This window comes from Ambystoma mexicanum, chromosome 6p (assembly GCF_040938575.1).
Source record: "Ambystoma mexicanum isolate Mex_15411 chromosome 6p, UKY_AmexF1_1, whole genome shotgun sequence".
Taxonomy (NCBI): domain Eukaryota; kingdom Metazoa; phylum Chordata; class Amphibia; order Caudata; family Ambystomatidae; genus Ambystoma; species Ambystoma mexicanum.
Window position 1 is genome coordinate 272,237,521 of NC_090935.1, and position 25,107 is coordinate 272,262,627.

Consider the following 25,107-nt stretch of genomic DNA (forward strand, 5'->3'; position numbering starts at 1 on the left):
TTTTCTGAGCAACTTGCCAGAAGCTTTAAAAAAATCAAGGTAATTCTCTCCAATGATCAGCGATCAGGATGTGGGCTGGATGTTATATTCAGATGACCTAGTCCTGATCGATCAGACCCCGGTCGGATTACAACGTAGGTTGTCAACTCAGCATGAATACATGGAAGAAAAAAAAATCAATTGGAGAATAATACCATCTAATCTAAGATTTTGACTGTGTGTGGAGGTGGAGCCAGCGGCAAAAAGGGCTTCAGATGGTATGTAGCTGGAAATGTCCTAAAGGAAACAACAGAGATTACTCATTTGGGCATGTGTGTATCCCCCAGCATTTGCAATGCACCCCATGTGCTGGAGCTAAAAAAGAAAAGCTAAAATATGACATCTCAGGGGAATATGTGGGAAATATGGGAAAAAGTGTGCACATTTTACAACCAAAAAGTAGAACCAACATTGATTTATACTGCATAGATGTTTTTCTGCACACCAGCTGAAATATGACCAACATCAGAGGGGCTTTTCTGTAGAGCAACTTTACGACTGTCACGCAAAACCCCTATGGTGATAATTAGGTATGAACTTAGCCAAACTTCGCTGGCTGCAAGAATCATTTGGAAAATACTATGGCTTTTTTGGAAATGCCATACTTCAACAGTGGCATGCCCTTACCAAATTGTAAAAGAGGAGATTCAAAGGGGGAATAAAAGCTTAGCTGCTCTTTTGAACTGAATGTTTAGCAATTATACAACAGCTAACCTAGAATAGTTTGTGATCAATCCACAGGGAGTGAAACTGAAACTTTGGGAAAATAATTGGCTAAAGACCTTAGACACAAAAGGCAAATATGTTTTATATGACACCTTGAAGTTGGAAACAAGAGTCTTAATTCATTGCCAAAATACCTTTCCAGATTCCCCTCTCCAAAGTTAAGGTATGGCTTCTTAAGGTTCAGATTGAACCTCTATCCAACAAAACCGGTCACAGCTTGTTACAAACTATCAACTGATGACAAAGGCTGTAGATTCTGTGATATAGAGGGGGAGATAGAATCTCAGAAGCATATTACTCTTTACTGCACAGGCCTCATGGCCCTTAGTAGCAGATATTTGGGAGAAATTATAGAAAGGAGGGGAAGCAACAAAGCAGAGGATTGGTGGCTTCTCTTTATGTTGGTTCAAGATTCTTCAATGATTTTTGCTTTGGTGAAATTCCTAAGAAATGTATTTTCGCAGCTGTAAGGATAACAGGTATTTGTTATCGATTTGAATTTCTTCTGGTTATTCAATTGTTGTTTTTTTTATTTACTTAAATCTGGATATGATGAAATTGCTGTAATATGGATTAGGATGAACGGTTTTCTTATTTATTGTTTTAACCACCAATGGAGAAGATTTGTGAAAATGAGACAAAAGTTTGTAATAAAATGAATGTCCAAAAACAAGATATAGATATATGATATATAAATATATATATATATTTATATTAATAATATATATATTTATTTATTTATATCCACTAGGATAATATAATTGGTGACATTGGAAAACTGGGATTTGAGTCCAGTTTTCATTGTGTTGCATTTTACAATTTAACAGCAGGCTAAACTCCTCTCATCCCAACCCATATTTAGTTTTAGAACAATGCAAAGAGGTTGCAAAGCTAGAGAATTCATTGGCAGAGCAGAGCCAATGCTGGACCAGGAGATGTGGGTTTGTTCTCATAGCCAAACATGATCTGGCAGTGCAAAATACCCATACCTGGCTTCCTGCCTCCCGAACCCACAACACAAAACACATACCTGCACCCTGTGTACCCATCCCTCACAACATATTGCCCTCACTTATCATCCAGCCTGCTCACCAGTAGGCTCAGCATACATTGTTAAATAGAATAATGCTGTAGAGTACTAACCTGTACGAGTGAGGCTTTCTCTACAGTTAAGGATAATAAGGCATATTGATGAAAAGTGATTTGCTCAGTATCACATAATGTATGGAGATTGAAAGGTGTGGATTTGAGCCCTATCTTCCTGGTTCGACAGCTGCCAAATCAGAAAGCATGGGAGACTTAACTTAACTTAGAGAAATACAAGGATTTCTGCGAAGTTGTGTTTCAGGGGATAAACTAGTATACTGTTCAATTAATCTGGTTATCAAAGCATCAGTGTATCTACAGGGGGAGACCTATTCATTATCAGCATCCCCAGGTAAATACATTTGAGAAACAGACTAAGATTATAATGAAAACTGACTTTAATTACAATCTGAGTCTGTACAATTGTGTGTACATTTAAAGTGTCAAGTCACATGGTAAAGCAACACATATAGGAAAAGTAGTAATTGAAACATATTTCATGAAGCAAGTATGCATCACTTAGAAAAAGAAAGTCAAGTGCAGTGACATGCAGGTCAGACATAGATATCAGCAACAAACAACCTGCTGGGCTACTGTTCCAGATGTTTAGCTCCATCTCATTTCTATAATTTTCCTTACTCATCAACCTCTGCTATTCTTCCATTGCACCACATTCTCAATGTCCCCCTTGTTCTTATAAATAGCTTTAAGACCTATCTTTCCCTTTTGCTTCATCCTTTAGCTATTAACTTAATCCCTTCCTTTGCCTTGCACAGCACACCTACCTTCCTTGCCACATTGCTCAGTCACCAACTGCTTTCCACTCACACCCTTTAATTGCCCATCACACCAAGCCCACTCCTTGACTCTCACCACCTTCCATTGCGCTGGCTTACAGTTAGGAAGTAGACCACCTTAATTAGCCTGTCAGCTTCTGCCAAACACAACAAGGAGCTATGGTCGGAGTCTTTTTGATAAGTGGTCTGCACTTGGACAATGCAGAGCAAAAGACCACACAAGGACATGGCTTTTTTTTTGGTGCAGCCAAGTTACACTTTCCTGGAAAGTGGACTACATCTTTCAACTCATGGAAGCAGAGAGATCTGCAAGGGGAATACACTTTTGACCTGATGATGGGAAGGGAGCAATATAATTATTTCTATTTTTGTCAGCCACCTAAAATCAGCCAAAAGAAATCGGTCTTTTGCTTAGGCGACCTATACAAATCGAAATAATGACATAGATCTGTCATTTGTTGGTGACATAAGAGAAGAGTCTTCTGGACAAGACAATTGAACACTATTTATTCATTTATTTCATGTATTTATTTTGAAATGTATATAGCACACTAAACCCGAAGGCATCAAGATGCTGGAGCAAGATAAAGAAAATAAAACTTACATTAGATGCCTAAAACATGTTACATTGAGATGTAAAGTGATGCATATTGTGATGTAGGTAATTGAGTAACAGTTTGCAGAGGTGGTTGGCAACAGTCAGTTAGATGCTGCCTCTACGTTGCAAGTACGAAGTAAAGAACCATGTTTTTAGGTGCTTGCAGAACGCCCAGTAATAATGTTCTGATCTTAGAGACAGTGGGAGAGCATTATTGTTCTGTGCCGCAAAGACTGGGAAACGGTGACCTCCAGATCTTTGCAGTTTAAACATTGGGACAATGAGGCGTTGTGTGTGGATGGAATGGGTAGGTCTAGTTGAATGTGTGATATTAAATTTGCTAGAAAAGTATCTCGGTGCAGTGTTGGTGATGCATTTGTGCGTGATGGCAAGCGTTTTGAAAAAGTATACGCTCGCAGATGGGAAGCCAGTGCACCTTCTTTGTGGCTGTGGAGATGTGGTCTTTTTTAGGAATATTTACGGCAGCATGTAGTGCATTATTCTGAATGATCTGCAACTTCTTGTTGTTGCAGTCATAGGTACCAGCAAATAGAGAGTTGCAATAATTAAGTCTGGACCCGATAAGAGCTCTGGAAATGGCGCTGGAACTGAGGAAAGGAAAGGCCTGCAGGCATTGATTAGCTTGGTGGTGTAGGCTACCAAGGAGACAATAGCAGTTACCTACTTTGACAGTGACAAATTAGAGTCAAGGTGTACCCCAAGGATTTTGACTTGCTGTGAGACTGGGATGGAGAGACCATCGACGATGAAGGATTTGTAGGCTTCATCAAGCTTATTCAGCAGGGATTGTGACCCATATAGGAGACTAAGTCTTCTAGCATTATGGCACAGTGAGTGACGTGCCATCCATGCTTGGATTGTTCGGTACATGGCTCCCAGTAACTTGGAGTAAGCGCTATAGTCTCCTGAGATGGGTAGAAGGATCTGGGTATCATCTGCATAGTTTGCGTAGAAGATACCCTGAGTGTCGAGAAGATCGAAGAGAGGTTTCTTAAAAATAGTGTACAGTGTGGGGGCAAAATACAGGAGCCCTGCAGTATGCTACATGTGACCATGGCAGGAGGGGCTGAAGCTAGTGGAGAAAACAGACTCCTAGATCTGTTAAGAGAGGAGAAATGAGATCCAGGCAATTGCTATAGGAGAAAAATGCGCAGCTGAAGACAGATGTAGGTAGAGGATTTGGTGATCGACCCAATCAAAAGCAGCGGAGAAGTCTAGTAGGAGAAGGAGAGCAAGTTTGCCAGTGTTTTTGAATTCATCCAACTGATTATTTAAGTCAAGAAGTGCAGATTCCTTGCCATATCCAGGCCTCAATCCTGATTGACGAAGATCCAAGAAGTTGGTTTGAATTTGAAGATAAGCAGCTCTATCCAGTATTTCGAGTAGTAATAGCACAGTAGTAATAGGGCGGTAGTCCATGTGGGTATTAGGGTCTAGTGTTGTTTCTTTTTAAATGAGGGTAGGACCTAATAATCTTTCAAGTTGGCTGGAACTGAGCTGGAGGCAAAAGAAGAGTTGATGAGCGAAGAGATGAATGGAGCTAGTACTTCAGCACAGTCTTTGATTACAATGGCAGGGCATATGTCCCCTTGGCATCTAGAAGGTTTAAGACCTTTTATAATTTTGATTAGCTCAGTTTCCAAGATAGGCTTGAAATCGAAAGTGGGGTGTTGTGTTTGGGGGTGAAGGTTTAGAAAGAGGTGAGGCCACATGTACAGGCAAAAACCTCTTCTTTAGAGAGATCAGCTTTTGGAGGCGTGATATTTTGTTGAGAAGAGTATTTTGTGTGTTTCTGCACCAGAGGGCATCTTTGGTGCAGTTGTCGGTAGCGGGAACTGGAGACTCTACTTCTCGTAGTATTGCAAATAGTTCACAAATAGAAGAGTTGGCTTTGTTGATTCGGTCATTGTAGTTGGTACTTTTGCCTTGGAGCGTAGCCTGTTTGTAGACCTTGGTGAGGGAGGAGAAATGAAGCTTTTTTGAGTCTTTGGGTTCCTTCCTCCCTCCAGTTTCTGTGGCCTGCTTTTTTAAACAGAGCACTTTGAAGTCTGGTATGAACCATGTGCTGTGGTGGGCGATAGTTTTGGCCTTATGTTTTCCCAGTGGAGTGACCATGTTGATGGAGCATAGTAAAGAGTGATTGTAAGTGTCCACCATTTTGAATGGGTTGAGTGCAGTGTCTTGATAGTTGTTAAGTGACTTTAGAAAAGGTAGGATTCGAGAAGCAATGATGTTCTTGAAATTTCTGGTAAAAGTGGCAGGCATGTGCTTAGGGCGTGCCTGAATTTGGTTTCCGGTCAAGATGTTGAAGATAATAATATTTTGATCTGACCAAGGACTAGGCTCATTGGACAGAATAGTGACATTGCAATTGTAAGGGATTTCAATCAGGCACACACCCAGGTCTCGCCTAGCAATATAGTGCGCAAATGAAACCCTTATTTTATTTTCGTCTATATGTTCAATATTCTGAATGATATACCACTCATATAACACCCTCCTCAAAATACCCCCCCGGTCACACTGAACCAGCAACCAGGCTAGTTTGTAAAGGTAAATATTAATTTATTTATTTTAATATTCAAATCACACATAGGTTTGCTATAGATATATATATATATATGGAGCAGCAATCACCCAAAGGGTAACAATACAATTCAGAAATAAGCAAAGCAAGTGAATTCACTTATAAGGAGACAAAATAGAAAACACAGGGAAAAAGAACAGTCGTGTTTTGCACACAGATAGCGTTTAGGTTAATGTTCCCCCTGCAATGTTTTGTTTAAATACAAATGAGCAATCCTACACCAATGTGAGTAATCAGCAGGTTTTCAGAAATGAAGCACAATGTCTAGAGTTATAGTCAATCTTCCCTCCCTAAACAAGAGAGAAAAACCATTTTGGCAAATGACACTTGTAAAAAGTCAGATGAAAAATGGCTTTGTGAAAGACTGCAAAAAGGTGCAAAAATGCTTAAATGGAGACAAGTTCTAAAGAAAGCAACACTAATCAGGTCCTAACATACATAAGCTATAATATAAACAACAATACGCACTTGAGATCAGGATGGGATGAAAAAGCACTTTGAAATGGGGAAATGACACGTTTAAGTTTGGGAATTTTGCAAATTCGCCTAAAATCTTTAATGTGCGATATTGAAGAAAAACAGGTCAAATACACTGTTCTGCGATGTTTTTAGTTATGGATGTAACTAAGGATGTTAGGTATCAGTGAGAGTTGAAATTTTGTTTTTATCTTTAAAACTGAAGGGGTTATAGAGGTTTTTGTGAGAGGCGTTTTTGCAAAATAGGCGTGAAATTTAAAACAGAAATGTGCTTTTGAAAATGACAGATGGGTTTCAATACACTATATTATGACTATGAAAAAGAGAATGCCACAGATGGATCTTACAGTCACGTGATCAGCCTAGCTCATCCTGTTGTGGATACTCTACTTCTTCCTGGGATTTACTTTAGTTATTCAGAATCACTATGAAGTTATGGTTTTGGAACATAGGTAAGACAATCAGTGCAAGAAGGATTCTAACCATACTGGAGTTCTGAATTAAAGATGGGATGGGTTGAGAAAGGGATAATACAATGCAGATATACTAAGGGTCACTGTTCTTCCTGTTAATACTTACAGAAGAAGTTATTAAATAGGACCGTCAACTCTGCTCAATAAATTGGATCTGGTCTACTGGCAGCAAGGCACCTCTAGTGGGACTGGATCAGCAAGGCGGTTCTGGTAAACTGAACTGCACCTCAGCCTGGATTTGGAAGGGCCCTTCTGGTTACTGGACACGGTAGATAGCAGGATAGATAGCAGGATGCAAGTTTTCAGTGGGCAAGCCTTAGTGGTAGCAAGCCAAGCTGAATCAGAATTACATCCCTTCAAGTTTGGGATGTTTGCAATTGGGTCAGGCTAGCAAAAATTGTGCAATGCTAGAGTCTGGATTCTGCAAAGAAATCTGGATCTTTCAAGAATTCTGGAGTCAGCTACAAGTTGAAGAGTGCTGGAATAAGGTGCTGAGCAGACATCTGGAATGGTTCTGGAATCAGTGTGTTCTGGAAGCAGTCTCCCTTTTGTGTAGTGAAACTCCTATATTTACACATTACAAATGCCATCCCCCAGTTTATGGTGTGGGCAGAACTTCAAAAGACACCCCAAGTCTGTGAGTGGCTACTGGCGTGTGCTTTGTCCTGGTTGGCAGTCTGAACAGAGCTGTCATCTTATGACAGGATTTAGGAACTCCCACCTGGATTTTTACCCAAAACATACTTTTGCACAAATGTACATTTTACCCAAAACATACTTTTGCACAAATGTACATTTCTACCATTATGTACCCTCATAAAATTGTACACATACACTTTATACCCAATTACCTATATTTGCATCATACTTGACAGTAATGACTGTTATTAGGCCCCCAGGTCCCGGGCTGTCTCACCCCCCATGGAGAGCATCTATACCACACGGAGAGGGTAAGACTTTTTCTCCTCTGTTTGCCATACCGATAATGCAATGCAGTGTTTTGAAACAGACCTACAGTTGGGGTTTTAAAAGTGGATATTGATCCCTGCTCCATCTCTCACCCCTCCCTCCTGTCATCCCTACAGGGAGAGGTACTGAAGTTAAGCAGACATTGCTGCTGCATATGAATAACAGCGGGCATATACCTAGATGCCTGGTCTAGCCCTGATGAATGTGGCTCATCCATCTTGTTCCACAGAAACAGGTCGGCTATAGAACGACCAGATCTAGTGCACAGTGCTATCCGCATAGGTCTATCTCGTTCTGAAAAAGGACCTCCAGACTTAGCACCTAGGAGTCCTTCCTGTTTGAGGTGAATAACCTCCAGAGAGAAATCTACTGAAAAAATGTCTTCCTTGTTTTTAGACTTAACCTGCACCTGCCAACACAGAGAAAACCCATTAAAATTAATTAAACTTTCATCTGTATGGCAGCAAGCACATGCAAAAACCAAGGTGGTTGAGCATGTATTTTTTTAGCACAACACAGAGCACCAGATACGATTTGTAAAGCGCAGTCAGACCAACTGGCTCTTTGAAACCCGTCACATTCGATAAAACACAGTTGGAATTCCCACAAATAGTCCCTTTGTTTTGTTTAGTCCTTATTGATTTAAGACACTTGTTGGTTTGACATGGACCTGAGGAGAATTGTTTATTTTGAAGAACAATGGAGAGGCTGAAATTGAACATTTGTCTCAGTTTACTTATGCTTTAAAATAGTAATTTGTTGAAAAATGACAAACGGCCCATTGTTTCTGTATATTCAATGTATGTTTACTTTTTATGTAAATTTTCTTGTTTTGGATTTGACCCATTTTGGTGTCACAAAGTGCCACCCTATGGCCTAAATCAATGTTACAGAGAATAGCGGGAGAAGGACAGGTAGAAAGTGTATATCTGGTTGACATTTGAACTGACAACAACTGCATCATGAATTGGTCAGCTGACTAATTGTTTATTCTTGTATCCTCTTCCATAACTGCTAATCAGTGCTTGTTAAACTTTTGAGCAATTAGATGCTATGTTGGATGAATATGCATACCTGAGTGTTCACACCCCCAATGGCACAGTTATTATTGTTTACTGACAAATCAGGAGTGCCCATGACCGGCAACCCAATGTGAGAGGACAAGGCAAATATTTACCAACATAACCAACGCTGTTTCAAAAAGGTATGTTGTTTTCCTTTGTCCACATTGTGGCCAAGAACTGGTGCTGAGCCGTGCTGTAGTGAGCCTTCATGAGTATGTGTTGTGTATTTTCTTTAGGAGGAGATAAAGCACTTCAAGAGTTTAATAGTGGGGACTGATTGATTTGCAAATGAGACATGCTTAAGCATTACATTTTTCTCTGACGTTTGGGAGGAGGTCGGGGACAGAGTGACATAATTACCACTCTCCGTGAAGCATTTATCAAAATTAGACTGTATCAGCCAAAGCATCATATCTAAGAGCCAATGATTTCCAAATTAGTACATATGTCATGTGGTTTGCTGACATGTTACTATTACTATTAGGGTGAGTGTTTTGACAAATGAAACGAGCAGAGAGCCCTGTGTGGATTGCATGCTCAGAAGGGTTTAATGCTTGAACCAATATCATAGACCTATTTCAAATATAACATGCTGTGGTCATTCTTATGTTGCCCAAGTGTTTTTAAGCTAATCACTACTAAACCACATGTTACTATTTGTTTCCATCCCCTTTCTCATGAAGATGATGTATTACTTCACTGGTTGAATTGTTTTGTTTTTTTTGTTTTTTTGTTATATACTGAGTAGTGTACCTGTTTCTTAGAGGTACATTTCTCTCACTTCTACTACACACACACTGCAGTGAGCCCCTCTCTGCAGTAAACATTGAATATTTACATTGTAAATGCCAGTTGGAAACAGGTGGAAATAGGCATCTTTGCTTACCACAGTTTAATCAGGGAAATATGATGATGTGAGTTAATTTGATTTGTTATGAGGATATCTGTTGGCCATTAGTAGAACTGCAGACTTTCTGCCATAACAAGTGATTGATAAAAAGGAGAAGAAAGGTTCAGTGCAATTGACAACGTACATATGTTCTCACAAGAAATCACTTGGCAATTGATGCTCCGCGGAGATACTGGAAAACAGTGACCCATTTTCTCATATATTTTAACCATCACCTGAACAAGTATCCTCCCATAGTCCAAGTACTGCTTTTTGTTAATTAGACTGTCTCATTCAGCAACTTACTTTAGCTGTATGGGCCCGCATTGTGGTTGCCTGCAATCTTTTTAGGAACATTTGTAAGTTATAAAAATAACAATGGGCCTCATTACGACCCTGGCGGTAAGGGGTTAACGCCAGCGTTAGCTGCGCCGACCCCTTACCGCCAATTACGAGGTCCCCTAGCGCCATGGTGCTTTTAACACCTGCTTTTAGCGGGTGTTAAAATCCATGGCGCTAAGGGACCATGGAGTTAATTACGCCACCGTAATTTACGGTGGCGTAATTAACGCCTTCCCCACTCCCATTATGCCCTATGGGGCAAAAATGGGAATGGGGAAGGGTAAATGGGGATTGGGGACTTACCGCCCCGCCAAGGTCGGAATGGGGCGGTAAGTCCGCCAACCACCATGGCGTAAACGTAGTTTACGCCATGGTGGTAAAGTCACGGCCCAGGCGGTAACTTACCGCCTGGGTCGTAATGAGGCCCAATGTGTGCATTTTCTTTAGTGTATGTTGCCTGCTTCACGTGTACGCGGGTTCATTATCTATCAGTTTCCACCATTGCGTGCTTTATTTTTAGATTTGGTTTGCATTCGAAGTGGGTTATTTTCGACTTCTTTTGAAAAGAGTGTTCAGCTTTTTATGACTCCACACATCACCATTTCAAACCTGCAATCCACACCACCACTCCACACTGGCAACACTCCACAAACTACACCACCCATCAGTACACACCACCAATCGCAAACCTTCACCACTCAACACAAGGATACCCAACTCCAGACCCTCAGTTTTCACCTACACACCACTCCACATCACCACGTCAAACCAACACTTCAACTCACTCAACCACTACACATCATCAGCCCACTCCATACAACCGCTCCACACCACACCATCACCTTTCCACATCACCACTTCAAACCATCACTCCACCCACTCTAAACCTCCACACACATCACCACTACACACAAATCCACACTGCCACTCCATATCCCACTCCCCAGGTCACTCCACCCACCAACTCCACACCGTCAAAAACCCACCCCAGAACACCCTACTCTACACTACCACTACACATTATCACACACCCTTACTCTAAATCTCCATGCCACATCCCTCCACTTTACACCCCCAGACCACATCCTCACCACTCCATACAACCACCATACACCACAACTTCACCAACCAGGCAACTCCATCATTCCGCACCACCAATCCAGACCTCCACATCACCACTACACATCTCAATAACACCACTTTACATGCCCACTCCAAACCACACTGTCCTTCCTTTACACCTCCACACCACTGCATCCCCACCCCACACTCCAACCCGTTGCACCGCCCCTCTAAACCCCACTCAAACCCACTCCACTATAGCACCATGCCTCCAGTCTACCCTCAATCCCCACTCTACAATTGTACTGCCACTCTACATCTGAAACTGCCCACCCCTGCCCGCATCACTCGTTACCCACCCACCCTTTCACACCTCTCTCAAATCCCACTCACCCATCCGCTCCCTACTCCAACCCCATCTCACTTCTCTATACCATACCTCTTTCCTGTCCACTCCCACCTCAACCAACCCTGCCACCATCAACACCCACCCTACCCACACCTTCCCTACCTCACTACTGCCCACCCACCATACACACTCTCCATAGCTCACCTCTGTCTACCCCTACATATCCTATCTCATCCCAATACTATGACATGCCATTCTTTCTGCAACCTTTCCTACATATCCCTATCCACCCACACTGCCAATCCCAGCTTTTACCCACCCAACCTTCCTCAACACTTCTAATGTCCACCAACCCACCCTTTCCTGCTCACTTCTTCTTCCTCAATCATGCATGCATACCATGCTCATCCCTCCCTATTTCCTCCCAACTTTACTTCTCCCTTCCATTCTATCTTACCCATACCCCTATAACCCTAACTCACCCTTACTATGCTTACCTTAAGGAGGGCATGTAATTGAAGGGTTTACGTAAAATGATTGCATAAAGTCAATGTTCAAACATTTTACGCATTAATTTTACCGTACGCCTCATTTTAATGCATTTGTTTGGGGGTGAGGCGGTAATGGTCGTAATTTAAAATTCCACGCCCCCTTCCTCTCCACCAGACAAATCGGATAGCATTTACACCAGCATGACGTTTTCATGCTGGCATAAATGCTGTCGATTCCTAATAATAACTCTGCAGTCTACACGAACAAAAGACAGGATTCCATAGGAACGCCTGTTAACGCCGCCTGCAATGCCAAAGTGCAAACTTAAAAGATACCCTCTGCTTAACTTACTGGGAGCTGATAAAATGTTCCCCAGAATGGAAATCCACTGGGCACTGCAGTGTAGATAATTATTTCTACTACGTCCATTGCTCAAAAAATAGTCCATAGGCGCCCCTCTTTGAGAACGAACATGGCTAAATGCCCTGTTCTTTGGGAAGGTACCCACTTAAGAGTCTGCAGCCACACTTTAGCTCACTGTACCTTTCAAAGAAGGGAAATATCCATTTGCATATCAATCACTGTCCCGCCCACATGGACAGTCCAGCACCGAAATGCTATGGCAAATCTCTTCTGAACAAGAGTACCAACAGCAACCCCATAACCATATGTCGATTACTCATATTATTTTTTCTGCATGCACACATTTTCAGACATGTTTGGAATTGCTTTCTAAGGAAAGCTCAAATATTTGCTGCATACTACATTCATAACTGTACATGTAAAATGCACTGAAAAACAACAAATGATAGCATTTATATTACACACTTGAATTGATGAAGTTTGGTTCCATGTTTAATTTTTTATTTCAGCCACCACAATGCTATTGGGGCAACTTGAGGCAATGGGGAATCACCAGGCCATTACACCCGGCAGTCCCTGAAGCCAGGAATCAGAAAAAGATACTCCCTATTCCCATTTAAGTCCAATAGGACTAACACCGGCACCATTCATAACAGTGCCGGCGCTACTGTCAAAGTCTGCGAGCGGGTGCCCTTCCGCCCGCCAGGTCATACCTGGTGGGCAGAAAGGCACCTGGCCCGCAAATGTGTACTCTGCCGGTCCTGTAACAATGGTGCCGGTAAGCTTACCGGCACCATTGTTATCGGACCGGCAGGGTTGTAATGAGGCTCATAGTACTTATAATGTACTATGAGGTCAAATGTAATATTTCTCTTGTTCTTCAGGACTTTTTAAATTCGTAATTATTTGTTTTTCTTTTCTTTACTGACATACTGGTAGAGCACTCACCCTGCACTGAGCATGGCCAAACTCAAAGAAATACAATTACATAATATAATGACACAATGTAAAAGTGGTCCACTTTACCTTACGTATACCAGAATAACAAAGCACACTAACTATTTTACTGTGACAATGATGAGGACCAGACTCCTTAACCTCTTTATAAAAGCTGGCAACAAACCCACCACCCACCCACCAATTCCCACCCAAATTTAACAACCATTCTAAGAGGTCCAGTCCTGGCTGATGACTACTCATACTGCACATTTACCAGGAACAATGTCCGCAGGATACTGCCTCTACCAGAAGGCAAAACAGAGACACCATTTTAACTTGACACTGAAGATGGTGAAACCAACTCCTCAACTATGCCCTCTGGCCACTTTATAATGACAGTGATGATGGCAAGATGCTGGCATTGTACCCTGGCATAAACAAATAGTTGAACTACCACGGTATCTACTACTCAAACAGCAACTGGCTCCAGACTCTACCTTTTTACAACACTAAAATGACTGCATTTTCAGTGCTAGGGCAAAGAGGTCAAGAGGGCTGGCATGCGGTCAGACCCCGTGCACCCTTAACCCTGACACTGACAACAAAGCTCTATATAGAAATATCACCAAAGCTACTCAGCCAACAACTCCGGACCAACTAGCCAACGGTTTTGAGTTGCGTTTCATTTAAAAAGTTTCCACACATGTCAACAGCATTTCGTGGACATGTGTCCATATTTAAGGATACCATGAAAATCTGTAGATTTTCTTTACATTTTGTAAACATTTACTCCCGCGTTCGGACCACTGTCCACACTCAATGACAGTGTTTTATGTGTATAACTATCCGATTGTTTTCTTTCCAAAATACGTTGAGAATGCTGTCAACCGCACTGACCACAGCCTCTACATATGTCTGTGGGCATTGCAAAAAGAAAAAGCCGTTTTCTGACCTTTTGAAGACATATTCCACCTTTTTTTGACTAGCAGTTGCTTTTTCATTCAACAACAGTGAAAAATGCCTTCATAACATTCCGTTTTGTTGTCCATGATGACACACATGGCATCGATTTCAATATATTTTGATGTTCCACACATTTTCTAATTGACTCATCAGTCCCTTGTCATGATGGTCGCCAACAGTAGAACGCCTCCTGATTGCTTTACAGAACTAGCACCAAATATGCCAGTCACACAACTCCTGTCTGATGTTTTCTATTTTTTTTTACTACAAAAAATGTCTGTGGGCCTGAAAAGGCATGTGTCATTGTTTGTGGATACCAAAAACAATTGCACATTTTATTCCATTTTGAAAGCATTGTCCATCACACTTAGGTCATCCCTCACGATCTCTGTAAATGTGTTATGTGTAAAACCTGATTTTCTCGTTCAAAAAATACATTGATCCTACTGGCCACGCCTGTCTTCATCCTCTAGGTTTGTCCACAGACACCGTGAAAAAACAACAGGATGTATTTGCTTCTTTGAAGGCATATTCGACCACGTTGTGATTACTCCTCAGCCTCTAATGTCTTTTCCTATGCAACAACAGTGCAAACTGCCTGACTTGAAAACATTTTCACCGTATTATCCACAGTGAGTGCAGGATAGATTAACACCACATTTGTGAAAGTACACTTTCTTCGAGAACATTTGGTGGACATCTATCCAGTGGTTCAGACAGCACATGCAATAGAAATGTTGTTTTAATGCAAGTGAACTATTTTTTTTAAATGTTAAGACCGCCAGAACAACTCTTCAGCACTAACAAATCCATACACAACTCTAACATTTAACAGAAGAGTTCCACTTTTAGGGGTTAACATGGAAGACAGGCGCAGTGAATTCTCGAGGTAGCTTGTAGGTCTGCTGCATAGCTGAAGGCCATGTCCTGGGATATGCAGCCAGTGGCCCAAGGATCTACTATCATATAATACGATATGATCGTTTGTTTATATAGCGCCTATACACAAAGTGTTTCAAAGCGCTTTAAGGCAAGGGCGGGAACAAGGGAAAATACAATGATATTCCTACAGGCCACGAACAAAAAGGATGTGAAATTAACTATCGTACTCGACCTGACGACATTTCAGATAGTGCAAGAGCTAAGACATAAATAAGGAAGGGAGGTGGTGAGTGGGAAGGAAATGGAAACAGACAGGCGACTACTGTACTAGGCTTGACGACATTTCTGGTAGAGCCGGAGAAAAACAAAAGGTGAGGGAGAGGGGTGAAGAAAGGGAGGAGAGGAACAAAACAAGTGACTATTGTACTAGGCCTGATGACATTTCAGATAGTGCTGGAGGGGTAGGGGTGTGTGGGGGGGATGGGGTAGTAAATTGAGAAGGGAGGAGACAGACGAGGTTGCTATCATACTAGGTCCAGGGACAATTCTGATAGAGTAAGTACATAGAAGAAAGTAAGGTAAGGAGATAGGAAAAGGGAGAAAGGGAGAGGAGGAGAGAACAGAGAGTAAGCAGTCAAAAAGAGTGGAGAAGCAAGAGGGGAGAGCGAATACAATTTCAGAAGTCAGTAGTAACACATAATGTTGCAAGCCAGGATACAATATGAAGATGGGAACAGAATGAAGGGCCCCCGTGAGCACAAGATGCAAAGGAAGTCCAGCACCGTAAATCAATGAAGTCCATAAAAGCCAAATCCAGCATTGGCCAAAAGACAGTGATGTGACACCAGAATATATCAAGTCAGGCTCCTGCAGAAGGAGGCTGGAGAGGGCTGGGGGGAGCAAGGTAGAAGAATCAAGCAAAAAAGGCAACACATGTGTGCGAGAAGGGAATAAAGGGGCCACAGGCCAGTGGCTACTTTGGGTTGATTGGCATGGCCTGGATCATTGCTGAAGGCCATGCCTTAGGCAGTAGCCCATGGATTTGGTATAGAGAAAAATGTCCACTGGGCATGTTATGTTATTTTGATTTATACAGTGCACCATTTGCATGGTCTCCAGGTGCTCGCATGGCTCTCTAGGAAAGGTGGGTAGGCTTGGTTAGTGAGGGAGAGAGAGATAGGATAGTGGTTATGCTCATCTGTTGATGTGTGTGCAACCAGGAGAAACTGGTGCCTGTGAGTTTTCTAGGTGTGCTCTGTTATGTGCACTGGGCTTGTTCTGTCTGGACAGGTGGTGTCCATTGTCTGAGTTGTTTGTTGTCTGGAGGTATTGGATTTGTAGTACGATTAGGAAGGGGTGGGTGGTTTGCATGTTTTTGGTGGGTAGTTTCACTAGCCCTTTGGGCATGTGTAGTATGTGAGAGTTGTGAGGCTGTTGAAAAGAGAAAGGGGGCCGTTAGTTGGTTTCTGGTGATCTCTGGGTGTTGAGTGGTTTTATTGTCGGTTCTTCATTCTGCATTGTCCCGTGTTTTATTTGGTCGAGGTGTATCGTTTGTAGAGGCACACATCTTTGTTTAGATCAGTGAGTTGAGTAAACAGGTTTTTAGTAGTTTCCTGAATGTTAGGTGCTGCTGTGTCCTTCTTATTTCCCTTGGTATCGAGTTCCATAATTTGGCTATCAGATAGAAGAAGGCAGGTCCTCTGAATTTCTTTCTTAGCAGTATCTTGTTTCTGTTTGTAGGTTGTTGCTTGATCTTAACTCTGTTCCTGTATGGCATCATGTGATTTATGCTTTAAGAAATTCAGCTCCTTGTCTGGGTTGTGATTTATGGGCAATGCAGTGGGTTTTGCAGTTAATATGTTTATTTCCTGGTAGCCAGTGTTGACTTCTCAGGGCTGGTGTGATATGGTCTCTTCTGTTTAGTATCAGGAGTAGTCTTACTGCAGTATTTTGGATGCATTGTAGTTCATTTTGTGAGGCATTCTGCCATTCAAAGGTACAGTCTATTTGCATAGTCTATTCTTGATAATAGCAAGGAGATGATAGCAAAGGTTCTGTGTGGGAAATTGAGGTAAAAGAGCTGCATTTGCAGGCTGTAGACATTGGGCCTCATTATAAGGTTGGAGGTAACCTTGCTAGTAAAACTGGCAAGGCTACCTCCAAACCGGCATTAAAATCCGGCACCCGCGAATGGGCAATTACCGGAGTATTCTGGCCCGCCGGACCCGGTAATTGCCAGTTCGCGGGTGCCAGTATATCCCCATTCCCATTTGAGCCCCATAGTTCGTAACGGTGCTGGTGCTACAAGCTTTCTGTGTTCGCAGGTGCCTTTCATCCCTCCAGGGCAGTCCTGGCAGAATGAAAGGCACTCGCGAGCACAAATCGGAGTTTGCCGGTCTGGATACAACGGTACCGGTAACCCTACTGGTACCGTTGTATCTGGACCGGCAACCTTGTAATAAGGCCCATTGTTTTTGCTATTATATTGACTTGTGGTTCCAAAGAGAGGCCGTTGTCAATGAAGATTCCTAGATTTGTTATCACAGTCAGTGTCTCAGAGTGGGTACCCATGCTCAGTGGCCAGGTCAGGCATGCATGTGTTGCACTGTCTTCTGGTCGGGAAATATATATATATATTTTTGTTGGATTTAGCGTGAGATGATTTTTGTCATCCAGGGTTTTTTTTAGTGAGGCATTGATTGTGGGTGTTATCAGGGTCTTAGTTGGAAGTTACCTTGAAGATGAGTTGGATGTCGTCTGCATAGTTGAAGGCTATCAGTCCATGGGTTTGAATGAGTTTCATTAGGGGGGTCAAGTAGATGTTGAAGAGAAGAGGGGAGAGACTTGATCATTGTGGTACACTGCAGGTGATATTTTCAGTGTTTACTGTGAATGGTGACATGTCTGTTCTTTTGGTTCGGTCAGTGAGGAAAGATATCAGCCATTGAAGCGCAGAGCTATTAATGCTTGCATCCTGTGGCATAGCTGTAAGCCTGCCCCAGTTGCGACTTTGGGAGGCTTGTGGTGCCTTGGGTATGGCCAAAGGTGATTCCCTCAGTCATGATGCCACTGGCTATGGATGTAGGTTCTTTCCATTGGACAAAGCACATACTATGGGTTTAAGTGGTGACAGGGCTTAGTCTCAGGCCAGACCCGGTGGATACATGTGTGGCTTGGCAGTGCCTTGGTCATTGTGGACATTGGAAATGGCTGCAGGTCAAATCCAGTTGCCCATTGATGTGGTATAGAGCTAGTCACTAGTCCGGGATGCAGACCAGTCCAGTATCAATTCTGGGTGGCTTGGTGGGGCCTTGGGTATGGCCAAACCCACACAATGGACCATGTGGTCACTGGGCATGGTTATGACCACTGGTAAATGGACCCACTGTGGGGGAAAAATGCCACTGGGCCTGACCATAGTTCAAACCTAGTTGCCTCTAAAAGTGGCGTGGTGGGGTCTGTAGAATTGCTGGAAGAAATACCCCAGGAGATACATGACAGCTGCCCATGGCCTTCTCAAAGACCAACTATAAAATGACCTTTGTACTTGGCCCTAGGACAATTGCAGTAGTTATTCTGAGGCTTATGTTGGGGCCTGGGGCACATTTGAAGGGCATTCCCAAGGCTAGATGACCACTGGTCATGTTGTTCACCAGGGCCCATGGCTCATAAATTCACTATCGCAGTAAAATGGCCACTGGGCTGTCCAGTGGCAACATGAGTGTATAACTGGCCATGTCTGCAAGTTTTGGCTTGTGGACATGTATACACTATTTGATTGAATATGATGCTCTTATGAAATGATACGAGGTCAGAATGATAGCTTACACTGAAACAGAAAGTAATTAATGTTAAAGAGGCAAAATAAAGTTTTAAAAAAATAATTCAGCAGTCACTCTTCTATAAGAAAATCATTTTGGGCCTGATTTATAACACCTTTTTCAATGGGGTTTTACCGTTCAAAAGTGATTTGGGAAATCAGGCCCTTTATATTTGCATACGAAAGATAATGGAACTTCAAGTACAGATTAAATCATATGCATAGCCAGATAAATATGTGTTTTTAAAAAGTATTGTTCTATATGTAAGGGAACTGATAGAATGTGAAGTTATCTACAAAGTATGAATATGTATTAAACATCACAGTATAATTTCAGCTAAATGCATGTCACCATTTTGTTTGGATGCTATTACTAGTATTTATGGGTTCAATAAAATAAATTCTTTTACATGTGACATAATATATGTACCATGCAAACATTACCGGAAACAACATCTAAATGTCAATCAGAAGCAACCCTTATTTAGGCACTTTGTCAAAAAATCCCCAGATCCTATTAACATACCACTGACATCAATTAATCAAAGACAAGAAAAACGGCTGTGTGCAATTCAGAGAATGAGCCTTGTTTCCAAACTGTAAATAATAACCTCAAATGCCAGCATCATATATGAAATTCAGGCCATTACACGGGGCCTCATTATGACGAGTCATGAACAGCGTCATGAATTTACCAGAACCCAGGAATGGGCAATTACCAGGGCATCACACCCCGGTGGACCCGGTAATTGCCCATTCCCGGGCTCCAGTAAATATTAGTCCCTATTCCCATCTGAGTCCCATTGGACTCATAGGGAATGGGGAGGCCGGATGCATTTGTGAATGGTGCCGGTGCATCCGACATGGTGTGCTCGATGGAGTGCCGGTCCGCCCACCCATTCAGACTTGGCGGCCGGAAAGGCACCCGCGAGCAGCACTCGTAGTTTGCCGATCCGGTAACAACAGTACCAGAAAACTTATAATGAGGACCATGGTCTTGTTTTTTTGCTAATTTTAAATACAGCTATTGAATTGAATAATGGTTATTTGGTCAACCAGTTAAGCATAATTTCAATCACACAGATGCCTAGGGAAGGTCAATGACCCTTAAACTTGGAAAGCATTATGTTTCACAAAGAAGTTCCATTAAATAGGCTTTAAAATGATTCTTGTTTGACAGAATGCCTTTCTAAAAATATGTGGTTTCTGTTGATATAAGGGTAAAGCCACACGCAAATGCTAGTCAGCTAAACTGAACAGCACAACGTCTACTTTATGTTGTGCATTCAAGTGATACATGCAAATGCATCATTAATTATAATTTCAGAAAATGTTTGAATCGGAAAACCAAATAACAGTCTGGAGTCATAGTAAAAGCATGGATTTCTTGCTTATTGAAATAATATTATTTAAATTAATTAATTATGTATACTTTGCATATTGTATTAACTTTATCATAGAGAAGCATACATTATAGCTCTAAATTGATAATAGTCTTCAGTATTGAATATGTAATTTTACCAATATCACAAGTAAATGTATGGAATTATTCCAAAAATGAATATTCCAGTTTATTTTGAGTTTTACTTCATAGGAGGAGCCTAGTTCATATCTGACTCATCCCCTTATGACATACAGAAATTCATTGTGAACATTGCAGAAGGGGTCCTGGTGTGTGTGAGAAGGTTTTGGGCAACTATCAGTGGGGTCTGTCCATTCACATGGGTTTTTTGCTGGTTAGGGGATTTGGGTATTTAAGCTCAAACTCTTTATAAAAATAGCGATTTTGGGGAATAAAGAGGTGCAGGAAAGCTCATCTGACAAGAGAGAAACAGATTGAATTCCAACTGGATTTATCTGCTGCCTTTTCCAGACTGGACTGAATGCAAAGACCTTTCCCAAACCAGGACCAGACTACTTCAGAGGAGTTTTAGAGCACTAATGGAATGGAAAATCTTCCTCACAGAGCTGCCTGAGGTCAATCTATGTCCCTACCTACCCTGGACCTTTGAAGCACATGCAAAAAATGTGAAACCAGACCCCTGATGATTTAGACATTGTTCACATAAATTTATTAAATCAAAGATATCATTCCGAGAGTTTTGGGAACACTGTTTAAAGGTTATTCGACTGCAGGAATATGTGGCAAGTTGTTTATGCATTTTTATAATTATAATTCTAACCCTAAATTATGTCATTGTAGTTGGATTTTCTTCCTGCAATTTGGGATCTCTGGAAGCTAAAGACATCAGAAATTGAAACATGGAAAGAGACTTCCTATGATTAGTGTCTGCCATAGACAATAAACAATAATTGAACTAATAGAGATCTAGTCCTTAAGGAACACACAGAAGTGGGGTGTTTTGAGGATGACATTGGTTCACTGTAAATAGGGATATAGCTTCCACTCAAATAGCATTCCAAAAGCAATAGAATTCTAGATAAAACCTGTCTTGAAAATTATTTTTAACAAATCCTGCATCATGGAAGAGAATATCAAGTAAATGTCTATATCCAAGCTATCGACTAATAATTTGTCATAAGTAGTGTCCTGCATTTTAATTGTAATATCAGTAAAATAATTGGTGATCATAACTCATTTTTCTTTTTTTTACTTTTGTTTTGACGGCAGAGGTACATAACAGTCACACAAATGGAGGCATTTAATGTACATAGCAGGTATACTTTGGAGCAGCACATTGGTCACAATACAGAAATCACAGCAATGTCAACAGAGCATCACATAAAAGGATAGGGTATGGGAGTTCATGATGTAGGGGTAGTTCCTGATTGGGCAGGGGACAAGCCAGACCCGGGTGTACTTTCACCTTGATTGTTAATATAGGTTTTAAATTCGACCCAGATGTTCTTGGGCGAGGGACGGGGCGCATGTTTAGATATTCTTCCTCACAGTTTCGGGACCAGGTGAGCAAGCGCAGCCATTTCTAGGGGGCCAGGGGGAGGGGCTTTTCAAGTTATGAAGTATACACTTTTTAGCTATCATACAACTTATGTTCAGGAATTTAGCCATGCGTCTGGTGTCATCTGTTCTCCAAACTCCACAAAGAACTGCTAGAGGGTCGGGTTCAATTACAGTATCAGTAATTACAGTAAGTGTTTCTAGGATGCTTTCCCAAAATTCAAGCAATTTTCCACATGTCCAGAACATATGTAAGTGATCCGCTTCCTCCGCCCTGCAACGGGGGCAGGAGTGCACAGCGGTGCTGGTGAACCTCGAGGTCCTGTGTGGGGTATAGTAAAGCCTATTTAGAAGTTTATACTGCATGGCGCGGTAGCGAAAGTTGAGGGAGACCTTTTGAGTCTGTCGGCAAATTTTTTCCCAAATCTGACCAGTTATTTCCAGGCCCAATTCCGTTGCCCATTCATCGCGTGCCCTGACAGGTTGAGTCGGGGCAGTGTCCTGTAGGATCTTATACAGTGAGGAGATGACACCACGGGCGCCTCCCGAGTTGGCAATGTATGCAATCGCTGGGTTATCTGGGGGCTCATCTGGAAAGGAGGGCCATCTGCTGCGAAATGCAGCCCGAAGTCTATAGTATTGGAGGGTCTCCAGGGCGGATCTGGTGTGTCCCGGTTTCCATGTCTGTGGGTCAATGAACCTGCCATCGGGGTAGAAGTCAGACAATGCATGATAGCCCAAAGCCCCCCAGTGTCGTGCCAGAGCAGTATCATGCGTAGGTTCCAAACCGGGGAAGCCCCACACATTGAGCCATTCGTAGTAGGGGACGGACTCCGCTGTGGGGCACAACAAACGGGTCCAGGCCCGGAGGGTCGTGTTGATTGGATCAATAGGAGAGTCAGGTTTGTAATGCTGGTGCAGTATGAGGGACATTATGTTGATGCCAGCAGCAGCCAGTCTCTCCAGTTTGACATGTGGGTGCGTTGGAGAGCCTGGGTACCAATGAGAGGCGTGTTGGGCCTGGGCCGCAGTCCAGTATAGCGTTAGATCAGGGGCCGTGAATCCACCATGCTTGTATGGAAGCACCATGTTGGTCCACTTCTTGTGCACCGCGCCAGAGTGCCGTAGGAACTGTGCACATAGCGTGTGTAGTCTGGCAAAGTATTCCCTCCCCGGCCATACGGGTATGTTACGAAAAGTGTAAAGAAGCTTGGGAAGGTAAATCATCTTAATGAGCGAGAGCCGACCAGCCATAGACAAAGGGAGAGTGCGCCACCGTTATATTTTTTCCTCAGCTGCTTGGGCTGCTGCCAGGTAATTTTCGGTAAGCAGGGTGGGTTTGGTTAGGGATACCTGAACACCCAAATACCTGACACCATCCGGGGACCAGCGGAGAGGGTATTCAGTGGTGGATTGTTGGGTAGATCTAGTGAGCCGGGAACATTTCGGATTTTGAGTAGTTAATTGTGAACCCGGATTGGGTGCCAATGCAGGTGATGTCTCTTAGTATGGGGTCAAGGTGGGCAGTAGGATCTCTGATGTATAATAGTACATCATCCGCATATAGGGATATAATTTCAGGGTTATCTTTCAATCTTATCCCCTTGCGGGCATGGCGTGCACGGATATAATCTGCCATTGGCTCTATTACTAGAGCAAAAAGGATTGGGGAGAAGGGGCATCCCTGTCTGGTACCCCTGAAAAGTGTGAACAGATTAGAGGTTAATGTATTAGCACGGACTTGCGCCACAGGGGAAGCATATAGAAGTTTAATGTACCCAATCATGTTTGGGCCAACGCCCATTGTCTCCAGCACCAAACACATGTACCTCCATGAGACCATATCGAAGGCCTTCTGAGCATCTGGGTGACCGCCACAGCCTGAGCATCCTGGTCAATGCGGGACATTACATTAAACAGCCTCCTGATATTGTCGGAGGTGGAGCGCCCAGGGACAAAGCCTGCCTGGTCCTCATGAACTAAGTGTGTCATGATGGGCAGAAAGCGTTTCGCTATGATTTTGGCGAAAGTTTTGGTGTCAAGGTTCATGAGAGAGAGGGGTCTATATGACCCACATTCATCATCAGGCTTACCAGGCTTGAGCAGCACTGTGATGGCAGCTTCACGCAGGGAGGGGGGAAGGATGGAAGTGCGGAGAGATTCATCCCAGACCTCGAGCAACCTGGGGGCCAGTATAGCAATGTGTTCCTGGTAGAATTCAGTGGTAAGCCCATCAGGGCCCAGCGCTTTACCCTTAGGCAAGTTGATATGGCCGAAACCATCTCGTCCAATGTGATCGGAGAGTCAAGTTGGTCCCGGGTTAGGGGGGAGATACATGTGGTGGGGATCTGGTCAAGAAGCTCATGCATGTGCTGCTCAGTGTGTTCAGCAGGCTGGGAGTAGAGAGACCTGTAAAACTCAGAGAATGTGTCTAAGATTTGTTGGTCCACCCATTGTCGGTTGCCTTGCTTGTCTTTGATGGAGGTAATCTGGGCCCGGCCAAGTTCCCCTCTTACAAGTGTCGCTAGTGTTTTGCCCGGCCTATCTCCCTAACCATATTTCTGGGCAGCCTGCGGGCGGCTAAAGTATTGGACTTCGTTGGTAGCAAGAGCATTGTATGTCTGGAGTTCTTCACTGATTTGGGCTAGTATGGCGGGATCAGCACCAGTGGAGCACTGCAGCTCCAGTTGCCTCAGTTTGGCTTCAGAGCAACCGAGGGCAGCTCTAATTGTTTTCAAAACCCCAGCTTCCCTGGAAATAGACATACCCCTAATATACACTTTGGAGGCGTCCCACCTAACCCCAGCAGACCTGGCCTGGAGGGAGTTGTGCTCAAAGAAAGATTCAATGTCAGCCAGTATTTCAGCCTTGAACACAATGGGCCTCATTACACGGACGGCGGTAAGGGTTAACGGTCACCGTTAATGGCAACGGTGACCGTTAACCCTTACCGTCGTACTACGAGGTCCCTTTGCGGGTTGGAGGATTTAACGCCTGCTTCTTGCAGGCGTTAAAATCCAACCCGCTAAGGGACCTCGGAGCTAATTACGGCACCGCAAAATTGCGGTGCCGTAATTAGCGCCTTCCCCATTTCCATAGAGCCCTATGGGGCAGAAATGGGAATGGGGAAGGGCAATGGCGGAAAGGGGATTTACCGCCCCTCCAACCTAATAGCGCCATGGCTCACCGCCTACCGTGTAATGAGGCCCAATGTCCTTAAGAGATTTGGATTTAAAGCGCCAGGTGCTT